We start from the raw sequence: 12267 nt of genomic DNA on the forward strand, positions 1-12267 counted from the left end.
AGTCTGTAGATATGTAGATAGGTAGGTAAAGAGAAAAGGTAAGCTTAAGGACAAGGATGTAGGTAACATGCACCCTAGCTGCGAACTTACGGAGCGTCTGAGGAGAGAAGCGACGCGCTGAGCTGTGGTTCTGCTGCACCATATCCGGGATCCTTGGAACAGCGCGGTGACGTCAGAGGACGTCTGACTGAGGACGTGAACACTGCAACGCTACCCGTAGTAACAGGAGCCATGCTGGGAGAATGAAACAAGGACAAAGTCCGCATTCTCCAGCGCCGCCAAAGGGAGCCGCGGCGCCAGCGAGACATGACAGTATGCCCCCCTCCAAGGGTCCCCCCACCGGGTCTGTCGGGGTGCAACCTATGAAAGCGGCGAACAAGCAAAGGTGCGTGGACAGCAGAGGCTGGTTCCCACGAACGGTCCGCTATAGTATACCCCTTCCAGTGGATCAGATATTGAAGTCGACCATGATGATAACGAGAATCACAAACACCGGAGACTTCGAATTCGGGACCATCTTCGGTTGACACAGGTGGGGGACAGTCCTTAGAACGACCGAATCGATCTGGAACATGGAGCTTGAGTTGGGACACATGAAATACTGGGTGAATTCGTGACCAAGATGGAGGAAGTTGCAATTCAAAGGCTAGAGAGCCCTTCGACCTTAAAACAGTGAAAGGCCCAAAGAATTTAGGGGACAATTTAGATGGAATCAAGTGTCTAGGAAGGAATCTTGCCGAGAGCCAAACCAAATCCCCCGGAGTAATCTTGGGTGATGGTGAACGATGCAAATCCGCAAAGCGTTTGGAGCTTTCCTGAGCTTCTTGCAAAGCAGTCCTGGCCAAAAGATGTCCCTGTTGGATGTCCCCCATAAGGGCGTCGGCATCTGGAAATGCCGAAGATTGGAGAAGAGAGGAAGGAGAACAGGAGGGATGGTATCCATAGGTACAGTGGAATGGACTTGTCTTAATGGATGCATGAGGAGCGTTGTTATAGGCAAACTCTGCCATGGGTAACAGTTCCCTCCAGTTATCTTGAGCCGCAGACACAAAGCAACGCAGGTAGGTTTCCAGGGTTTGATTCAAACGTTCGTTCGGTCTGTCCGTTAGTTTGAGGATGGTAGCCTGAACTTAAAGCTCTTTTAATCCCCAAAGCGGAACAGACCTGCTTCCAGTATCGGGAGATATACTGCGAACCTCGATCGGACACTATACTGTCTGGAAGACCATGCTGAGAAAATATGGTATTGATGAAGCGTCTGGCCATTTGTGAGGCAGTTGGTATGGAGGGTAAAGCCAGAAAATGGGCCAATTTAGTAAAATAATCGACCGTTACCATAATGGTGGTACAACCTGTAGACGGAGGCAAGTCGACAATGAAGTCCGTAGAAATCAGTTGCCAGGGACGAGTAGGTATTTGTACCATTGCCAATTTCCCAAAAGGTTTGCTGCGAGGGGTTTTGGCTTGGAGGCAAACCACGCACGATGAAACATAGTCTTTCACGTCCTTACCCAGGGTTTCCCACCAAAAATGCCTTAAAACAAGCTCCCGGGTACTGGCTATACCGCGATGTCCGGCCATGACAGAATCATGACACATATGCAGCACTTCAGTACGGAGTTGGAGAGTAGGGACATAGACTCGATGGTTCTGATAATAGCATCCGTCTTCAAAGGAGAGACCCCACTTTCCCATTTGAAGACTGATAGAATCCTTGATGAGACAGGTTTGGGATGCAATCGAGTGAAGGAAATCTTGGACTACAGTAATAAACGTAGCTCGAGGAAACAATTTTTCGGTCTGAAAACCAGGTTTGCATGATGGATCTCTGCGTGATAATGCATCGGCTTGTAGATTGGTGTTCCCCGGAATGATTGTGAATGTTATGTTGTAGGGAGAAAAGAAATGTGCCCATCTAGCTTGCCGACTGTTACGTGTTTCTGCGTACTGGAGGCTTTTAAGATTTTGATGGTCCGTGCGTACTTCAATAGGATGTTGGGAACCCAATAGGAGATGTCTCCATTCCTGAAATGCTCGTTTTATGGCTAATAGTTCCTTCTCTAATACTGTGTAGTTGATTTCCGAGGGAGAGAAGGTTTTAGAAAGATAGGCCACAGGATGTTCTAACCCAAGTGCCTGAGTCTGTTTCAACACGGCTCCCAAGGCGAAGTGAGAGGCGTCTGTTTCTACAATAAAGGGTAGGCTCTGGTCTGGAGTTCGTAAGATTGGGGCTGACGTAAAAAGGGTTTTCAAAGTGTCAAAGGCGGACTGAGCTTCTATTGTCCATTCGAAAGTCTTCCCCTTCTTAAGCAGCCTAGTTAGTGGTAGAACAACAGAAGAAAACCCTGCAATAAACTTCCTGTAAAAGTTTGAGAATCCCAGAAAACTTTGGAGTTCTCTGACGGTACGAGGTGGAGACCACTCCAGAATTGCTGTTACTTTGCTGGGATCCATTGAAATCCCAGAGGAGGACAGGACGAACCCTAGATAAGTAACTGTAGTCTGATGAAATTTGCACTTTTCTAGTTTACAGAATAGGTGGTTGTTCCGTAATCTGTGTAAAACTTGACTCACATGTTGGTGATGTTCCTTTGGGTCCTTGGAGTACACCAGGATGTCATCGAGATATATAACCGTTGTGTGGAGAAGGAGATCAGAAAATATATGGTCGATAAATCTCTGGAAAACAGCAGGAGCATTTGATAAACCAAAGGGCATCACCCGGTACTCGAAATGACCAAAAGGGGTGCGAAAGGCTGTTTTCCACTCATCCCCTTCCCTAATTCTGATGAGGTGATAGGCTCCTCTGAGATCTAGTTTAGTGTAGATGGTGGCTCCCTTTACGGCCTCCAGAATATCAGGGATGAGCGGCATAGGATAACGATCCGGAATGGTGATTTTGTTAAGACCCCGATAATCTATGCAGGGCCTTAATTCGTCTGTGTCCTTCTTCGCTATGAAAAACAATGATGCCCCTGCAGGAGAGATTGATTCCGTTATCAGACCGTTCTTGAGGTTGGTATCCAGATACTGTCTTAAGACCGATTTTTCTTTCTCCGAAAGGATGTACATTTTACCGAAGGGTATGGGTTGTGAAGATACAAGTCGAATCGAACAATCGTCTCTTCTATGAGGCGGAAGGTCCGAGAACTGAGGAGAAGAAAAAATGTCTTGGAACTCCTCATATTCGGGAGGGAGAAGACTGATCTGGTCCACTATTTTATGGGATCTGTCAGGAGGTGAAGGAGGAGTAGAGAACCCTATAGAGCCGACTGCAAGACAGTGTTGAACACAGTGTTCTGACCCCAAGAAAATAGAACCAGCTGACCAATTTATGAAGGGATTGTGTAGCTTTAACCAGGGTAACCCCAAAATAATGGGATAGTGGGCGGCCTTAATAATGTCGAATATGATCTCTTCTCTGTGGGAACCGATAGACATCTTTAAGGCGAACGTTTGTTCCCGTATAGGTCCTGAAACTAGAGGCGTGCCATCCACCCCTTCAACTGGTATGGCAAAGGCTTTGGGAGAGCGAGGTAAATTCTGTGATTTAGCCCACATATCGTCTATGAACAATCCCGCTGCACCGCAATCTATCAAGGCGGGTACCGTTACTACGGTTCTATCTGGTAAGGAAAGAGAGACCCGTAAAACTACCATGTCCAATGATGGAGGAATCAGGGTTGGAGAGTGGGAATCAGCACCCGTTGCCCCGACCGTTGTTCCCTTTGCGGTTGGGGTCTGGCGTTTCCCGAACGTGATTGCCGTCTAAGAGGAGCAATAGGGCAATCTTGTACTGTATGAGAGGAAGAGCCGCAGTACATACATAGCCCTTGGCTTTTCCTGCGAGCCCGTTCCTCTGGAGTAAGAGGTCCCCGAGTAATCCCCACTTGCATAGGTTCATCTGAATTAATGGTTTTGGGAACTGAAACTATGTCTGGCCCAAAGCGGTGACTTCTCCCTTTCTTCCTTTCCGCTTGTCGTTCTTGTAGCCGATAGTCTAACTGCATGGTGAGGGAGACCAATTCCGCAAGAGTACTGGGTCTAGAAACCCGCGCGAGTTCGTCTTTTAACTCTTCATGAAGCCCCCTTCTGAACAAAGTTATCAGAGCGTCATCAGCCCACGAGGTGCCGGCCGCCATTTGTTTGAATCGAGTGATGTATTCTAGAATACCTAAGGATCCTTGCTTGATGTCTAGCAGTTTCTCCTGAGTGGAGACATGGTACTCTTTTCTTGAAAACATAGCCTTCAGGCTGGCAGTAAAAGCGGGCACTGAATCAAGAATGGCGTTATTAGAAGTTACAATAGGGGTGGCCCAGGCTAGAGCAGGTCCTGTTAGATGGGTAATCATATATCCTACTCTATCTCTATCTGAGGGGAAAAAAGATGTTTTGAATGCAAATTGCACTGTGCATGCGTCCAGAAATTCCCTTAGTGATTGAGGATTCCCGTCATATTTCCCTCCTGGTAATGGACCCGGAGGGATTTCCGAACTTGTGGGAGGCCTCACTAACATTTGCTGTTTCAGATAAGCGTTTTCATGTTTCAAGGCTTGTACCTCATGGGACAAACCTTGTACCACAGTCGTTAACTGCTGCACCTGGTCTAACGCTGCTTGCAGCGTTGTCATAATTAGATTTCTCTTTTACTGGCGTCGCTTGCTGTAAGGTTTTCAAACACTAACCTTATGGTGCAGCAATCAACGAGGCAGTTGGGGAGCCCCCTAGGGACCCTGACACCTCCCCTCTCCTGATTAGGAAACAAGTGGTGGTGTAAGGGATCCCAGGGAAACCCTCCTGGGGGAGAAAACCCTGCCGGAACGGAGATGGATCCAATCGTCCTCGGTACGTCGATCTTCAACGTGGGAAGGATTCTATTTGCAGGACTCTGTCTGCTTCTGTATTCTAATTTAAACAAAACAGGGTATGAGCTGGGATATAATCATGGAGAAGACAGACAGAAGTGAGAAAAGAGCAGTACCGAGCGAGTTGGATGGAGGAGGAGTCTCGAGGAGTCTCGGAGGTCGGGAGAGGGAGGCTGGATACGGACACAAGTCTGTAGATATGTAGATAGGTAGGTAAAGAGAAAAGGTAAGCTTAAGGACAAGGATGTAGGTAACATGCACCCTAGCTGCGAACTTACGGAGCGTCTGAGGAGAGAAGCGACGCGCTGAGCTGTGGTTCTGCTGCACCATATCCGGGATCCTTGGAACAGCGCGGTGACGTCAGAGGACGTCTGACTGAGGACGTGAACACTGCAACGCTACCCGTAGTAACAGGAGCCATGCTGGGAGAATGAAACAAGGACAAAGTCCGCATTCTCCAGCGCCGCCAAAGGGAGCCGCGGCGCCAGCGAGACATGACACCCTCCTGGTGTGCTTTAACAAGTTCTGATGCTCTTTTTGGAGGTCACCCAGTTCGTGGAGGGCCAAGTGATTTTCTTCAATTTTTTCTTTTAATTGGCAGACTTCCTGGCCTAAGGTGTCCCTTTCCTGACTAAGAGCCTGCATCTGTGCCGCCAGGTCATCACTCTGCCTTTGAAAGGCACCAGCTTTCTGGCGTTCTTGATCAAACTCTGCCTGGGTATCCAGGTCTTTCAAAATCAGTTTTTTGCTCTCTGCCTTTTCCCTATCTAGGTGGCTTTGCAGGGTGACTACCTGCTCTGCGCATGCCCTATTGAAGTCCAATTGTTGCTCCAGCTTTTTCTGGCTCTTCAGTAGGGCGTCCAAACCTTCTCTGTACTCCTTCTGCAAGGCCAGAAATCTGTTATCCTGGTCAGACTTTTCCTGTTGCAGGATAACCATATCCTCTTTTATTTTAATGATATATTTCCTACCATCATTTTCTGACTCCTGGCTCCTCTGCAGCCTCTACTCGGAAGAGGCCAGGTCAGATTGGGCCTTCTCTAATGCCATCAGTTGCCTATTTGCCAGATCTTGGCCTTCAGCACATTTGTCCTGTATGGCTCCCATATATAAATATAAATATGTCACTACCCTGGCAATCTTGTTTTGCTCATCCTTGGCCTTAGGGGCCATATATAGGTCACTCAGGGCCACATGTAAGAGTCCCTGATCTCTCCATGTATCTGACCCTGTTTCAGTGATCTGGGGTGCGATTGCCTGCAACCAGACCGCCTGGTCCTGATGAGCCCACTCACCTCTCACAAATAGTTTATGTAAGAGGTGTTCTCTGGCTATTTTGATATCTACCAAGGTCGTCATTCTGGAAATTGATTTACTTCCTGATTTACAGAAGTTTGTATTTTATTTTGCAAAACAGACCGTTTCCTTAGAGCGTTCCTTTGAGGGGTGTTTTTACAGTGTAACACAGCGTGGCGATCCAACAGGATTTTTGTATCCTGTCAGTTAGCACACTGTATCAAGCTGCACAAGTGATAGTTCTAATCCAGAATCCCCGGCTTGATCCCCCAATCTGTTAATTGACTTCAAATCAGCAATCCCACTAAGTCAGTGCCTCGTCTGGGGCGCCCAAGGGAAGCCCTTATTTATATATTTTATGAAAAGGTTATACTCTGGATGATAAACCCTTATATAACACCCCTCTCTTTGAATCCCCCTGACCTCACTGAGCCAAGAAGTAGGTTTGTTTTGCAATTTAAAAGATTTATTGGAAAAATTAAACAATATATATATATCACACTTTTATAATAAATTAATATTTGATATCACACTTAAGAATATGACATTGATCAACAATGGATAATTACACTTATTTAATTACTTAGGAGTTGGTACAGGAAGGAAAAGGTAACTGAGAATGCTTTTATGGTTTCAAGGAAAAACAATGATAGAAAGAAAATGCAGTACAGAAATAAACTGATAGGGTTTCACAAGAGATAATATGTTCACTTTTCCCCTTGTGGCAATTCACTCCCCCCCTATGCAATCTAAGGAGATGGAGTAAAGCACACAGTTTTCAGGATTGCAATCACAATACAATACGAATTTCAGTTCCCCCCTAGCCAGTTTAGAGAAACAGGGATGGTTTTAAACACAGGCGAAAGTACTTTTAAGTGTGATTTGCAAAGAAGAGAAAAATATGCTAACAATGATTTTAATTCCCTGTAGGAGATTCAGGGTAGGTGATAGCTGTTTAAGATTAGTTCAAGTCACACTCGCAATGCTCAATGAGGGATTAGCAGGTTGAAAACGAATTTTAGCAATTCAAGCAAAAGCGGCTATTTTGACAGGAGCTAATTGGACCAAATCGCAAATTGCGGCACTTTTTCCGAGTGCGTCGAGCGCGATTACGGAAAAACTATAATGAATAGAAAGTCGGTTTTAGGCTCGTTGGAAAGCTTAGAATCTTAGCTTTTAAATGTGAAGATAGTTCTCGAAATGAAAGTAAACTTCAGAATGACAAAATGACACTTTTACAGCTTTGAAATGACAGAATGAACACACGATTCCTATGATGCAGTTCAGGACAGGTTCAAATGCTTTGAATCAGATTATTTTAAACTAAGAGATGGGTTCTGAACAGTTCTAGCTGAGTACTCACACTATAAATTTGAAATAGGCCGTCAAGGTCTGGTCAGGTTTGGACTGGACTCTGGGCGGTTTCTGGTACTGGTTCTGCTCAGAACGATCTGGTCTGGGTCTGCTAGCGGCACTTCACAGATGTCTGGTCTCTCTGGTTCTGGTCTCTCTGGATACAGCACTGCTTTCTGGGTCTGCTACCGGTTCTGGATACAGCTCTGCTTTCTGGGTCTGGATATGGTTCTGGCCCAAGGTTCTAGCCAGAATCAAACAGCTCGCCCCCGGTTGTTGAATAATTGGCAAAAGATTTTGAGGCCTACTGAAAAAGTTCTGAAGTCTGTATTGTAAGGTCTGGAGATGGTCCTTCTGGATATTGTCTGGTCCGGCAGAGTGCTTCGCAAGAAAGTGGAAAGTGAGTGTCTTGCCTGTCCAAAGCAGTATCTTTTTATATGTTTTGAAAGTGGGTGGGTCAGCTCATTCTGCATGCCCAACCCTCTCATGATTTGATAGGTCAAAGATTCTCTGCGACCTGATTTGAGAAGGGATAGTGTGTCAGAGTGAGTCATCATTTTACAATCTATTGAAGAAACGCCCCTTTGCTTTTACTTAGAAAATGAATTTTTCATAACTAACAGGTTTCCCAGATACACACGTAGTTGAAATTACGTACACATATCACAGATTAATTTAAGATACACCCTTGCCCAATTCTGATCGCCCTAAGAGCCTGGGTTCAAAAATGGCAACATTTTGTGCTTTTTAGTGACTTTTGCCATATTGGTTTTTCCTCAAAATGTACACAGACCTGCACCCCTTCCCTGAGCATATTACTGGAAATTACTATGTCTCTATCCTAAACACAGTGTCTGCAATATTAATAAATAGCGGGGTTCGGTCCCAGAATACCGCACAAAGTGGAGTTTGGTCTCAATTCGTGAGGGCATTTTCCATATTAAGGACCCCCAAATTGTACATTTCTGTGAGCTTAATAAACAATTTAATCAAACATACATTTGCCCTTAATTGAATTCACATACCAGTCTGGCCCGCCCCCCAGAACTTGGTGAGTCAGAGATCACGGTCCTCTCCTTCCTGGCAGGGCAGGTGTGGACAGTTACACCCTAATCTGCATTTCTATTCAATTGAAAGGGTCTATTGTGTTGTGTCCTGCAGGCTGCAGGGGAAACTCCTCCCTCTCAATCAACAGCGCCATGTGATATCCTGGGCTTTTGTGTGGGTCTCTGAACTGTTAATTGAATCAGACTGCCTTCTGGGAAAGCAGGAGTTAAGAATTTTCATTAATCAGCAAGCCTTTGAAGTCCCAGCTAGCTCAGGATCCTTTTGCAACTCCTGAAATACAGTTCTCCTATCAGAGTTTAGATCGCTAGTGCCGGCTAGTGTCCAATGCCGGTACTGCACCTATTTTTGACAGCTGTCTTGAATTAATACATTTCAAAAAGAAAGGATTTTACTTGATAGTATATAATCCTTGATTTACATGGCATTGATGTGGATCTGCAGTAGAGTAAAGTAGAACACTCAACCAGAGTTGGATTTTTGTTTGGTGGTTTTGGGCCCATGATCTTAGCAATTTTTGACATTAATAAAAACGGATTTTGAACAGAACCATCTTTCTTTGCACTGGTGGGTGGCAGGTCAGGGGACCATTTTGGTGTGCGCGAAACTGCGCGGTTTTCCTGGATTCTGGCGCAAATGTGGGCTTTTCGGCCATCTTGGATTTTCTAAGCCCACAGCACCAAATGTTGTAGCCTAATAATTCAAACGTGGGTCAAGACACCCAACATATTTTGGGGATTTCATGTTATAGTGGTGAGCCTAACCTCAGAGTTGCGCCTAACAATTGTTCTCATACTGGGCTCACTAACGGTAAGCAAAGATTGGACTTAGTACACTGTAACAGAGGATTGTATGCCCTTGTATTTTTTTTCTGTTGCAATCCCAAATTATGCCCTTTTGGCTTGCATTTTAGAATAGAGCTCCCATGTACATGAAATACTATCATTCACTTAGAGCCCCAGAGAAGAACTCACTTCACAGTGATCAGTTTGTTTTATTTTTTTACCACATATGATAAATGAATAACCATCGGTGGTAAAATTAATTTACCACCCACTCTGCATCAATCTGTATGCCAACCCAAGAAACCTGAACACTGAATACGTTCATTGAGACTGTTTTACCTTTTTTTTGGATACTTTATCAGAAGTTAAATATATGCAAAATACAGAACAACATGTGCAATGCACGATATCATCATGACATTTTAATCCTAAGTTTCAAAGATGAAAAGTGATCATAATAAGCACAACTAATTTAGAGATACTTTCCCTGCAATGAATGACAGGTTTCAAAATGCTCTTCTGTATAAAACTAAGCCTTTCCTGCAATGGGTTTCAAAACATTGTATTTGCAACAATGCCCAGAGTTCTGCCAAAATTAACCTTGATCTTCGCAACAAATCTTGGCAGGGTATAAGCTTCTTTCACATCTGAATTTGATCGCATTAATGGAGAAACATGAACATGGCTGTCTATGTTTAAAATATACAGTGCAGCACCTAAAAAAATGAATTACCCACCCTACACTATCTGATCACAAATCATTCACTCGCACCTCAATTAACTGAACTCACCAAGAAACGTAGTTGATTATGCGTGTGTCTCTGGCTGCCAATGACCCCAGTCTAGTTGCCGGACAGAATAATTCTTTATCTGGTTTGTTCCCTTTGCGCTTGGAAAGAGCCCACGAAGTTCCCTGCCAGCCTTTCTACCTTTTTCTACCACATGCTTCTCCCAGGGTCAGTCAAAGATTAAGAGTGCCAGAGAGTGCAAACCTTTCTGAGACAACTGCCAGCCCGGGAGCCCGAGAGGGACAGCCTCTTCCTGCCAGCCTTTTTAAGCTCTCTCCCTAAACCTGCCCCTGTAAGTAAGATGCACCTCTGTGAAATGTAAGATTGCCAGCCTTTTTCTGCGATGTATCTTGTCAGTCAGAACCACCTCCCTTGAAACTCAGCCAACCCTCTCGAACGTTCTAACCGTGTTCATACTGCCTGCTTAGAATGGCAGCAAAACGGATGAGAGACTTACATTATTCCAATGTTGCAAATTTAACAAAGGACTCATTTCAAGCTAAATGAAGACAGCAAAATGGATCTACTTGTCATATTTATTCTTCCTGCATTTTGAATTAATTTATCACATCACAAATGCCTCAACATGAAGTTATCAGTCTGCACCAATGTCTGTACACAACATTCACAAACTGATTTGCTCTGAATATTAGTAGAGATTAGAGTATAGGGATTCGAGTTTAATAATTTTTAGTTTTTATGGTTAATTGCAATTCAGTCCGTAACTGTGATGTGGAACAAATGAACATGCTGTGAGCATCAAGTTGGAGTTAATCTTTTAGCTGGCATGTGCTTTATGTGTACACAATACTGACATATACTAGATTCAGCCTGAGTCCCAAACATGAGTCTCAAACTCTTGCTCACTACTAGGACCAATTTTCATTCCTGATGAAATATGGAGCCCTAGCTAAAACGTGGAGTCACTGTTGAAATTCGGAGTCACCTGTCTCTACACTGCACCCAATCGCGTGCATCTTCTCCTGAGTTGGCTAATTTGCTGTGGATGCTGTCTCAGTTTCCACATGCAACTGTGAGTAAATCTGTGCCTACCCTCCTCCCCAGCAGCTGAATGGAGGGGCCCTAAATTGCACTGCAGTCCCTGTCAGTTTGATTGTGAATTCAATAGTCTTTGCAAAGAATATGCACCCCCACCCAGCCTGGATTACTCATCCACTCGGACCCAGGGAGCAACATCCCACCTCTGAACTAACCTATCTGTATACATGTCAGGTTTTTCCTCAACCTCTTAATACAACTTATTTGCTTCCTGGTAGCAGTGCCCTTCTGGTCAGAACTGTTCCTGCTCTGGCAATGATAGCCTTAATCACTATGGCTGACCTAGGAGGCCTGGTTAAGCGGGTGCAGGGTGAGGCTACAATGCCAAATGTGCCTTTGAGGATTAGAGATTTCAATGCTACTCAATAAAGCCCGGCCACCTATGTGGATTGGAATGTGGGTGTAGGGATTTGGGGGCTGGGGTGGGGAATTAGAAATGGCTGTGCCAATAGGATATGTGTAACTGTGAAAACATCTGATTTTCTCCTTATGAATCTTAAAGGTGGGAAGCTGCCTTGTCATTATGCCTCTGTAGCATAGTAACGTAATTGAAGTGGATCTTGGTATTTTATGCTGTTATGTAACCATTTTGCATTCTGGTACAAATAAATAGCTGCTATGTCTTGTATGTCTAAGTATATCGATGTGGTCTTCAATTGATTTGAAAGAGGCTATCTCAATTGGAGTGCAAGGAGTACCTGATAACTATCGGGATTTAATGATATTTAGTTGACATGGTTGTTTATGCTAGGAGGCCATACCCCTAAAAACTCGAAATGGAATGGGATATGCATATTTTGAGAGAACTAAGCAACATATTTTCAAATACAGGCTGTGCGTTATTTATGATTTACTTTGTTACTGCTACCTTCTAATATAACAGCAGCATGTACTACCAGTTTATCGACATGTCTTTAAAAAATAGCTGTTTTGCTACAAATAGAGCAGACATGTTAGGTTTTTCACAATAAGCAAATCAGATTTTAAATGTAACCAAATTTACAGAGTAAGCTTTAGCAGCATCAGAGAAACCAGAACATATTATAAAACAGGTAG

The 12267-nt window shown here is 44.3% G+C and overlaps 1 protein-coding gene across 1 annotated transcript in view; it reads left to right on the plus strand.

The window, feature by feature from the left end:
* The window catches only part of ADCY2 (adenylate cyclase 2), a 3241403-nt gene that overhangs the window by 2318457 nt on the left and 910679 nt on the right, over positions 1 to 12267 (plus strand). The window lies entirely within an intron of this gene.

Source organism: Ambystoma mexicanum, chromosome 5p (genome assembly GCF_040938575.1).
Source record: "Ambystoma mexicanum isolate Mex_15411 chromosome 5p, UKY_AmexF1_1, whole genome shotgun sequence".
Classification (NCBI taxonomy): Eukaryota; Metazoa; Chordata; class Amphibia; order Caudata; family Ambystomatidae; genus Ambystoma; species Ambystoma mexicanum.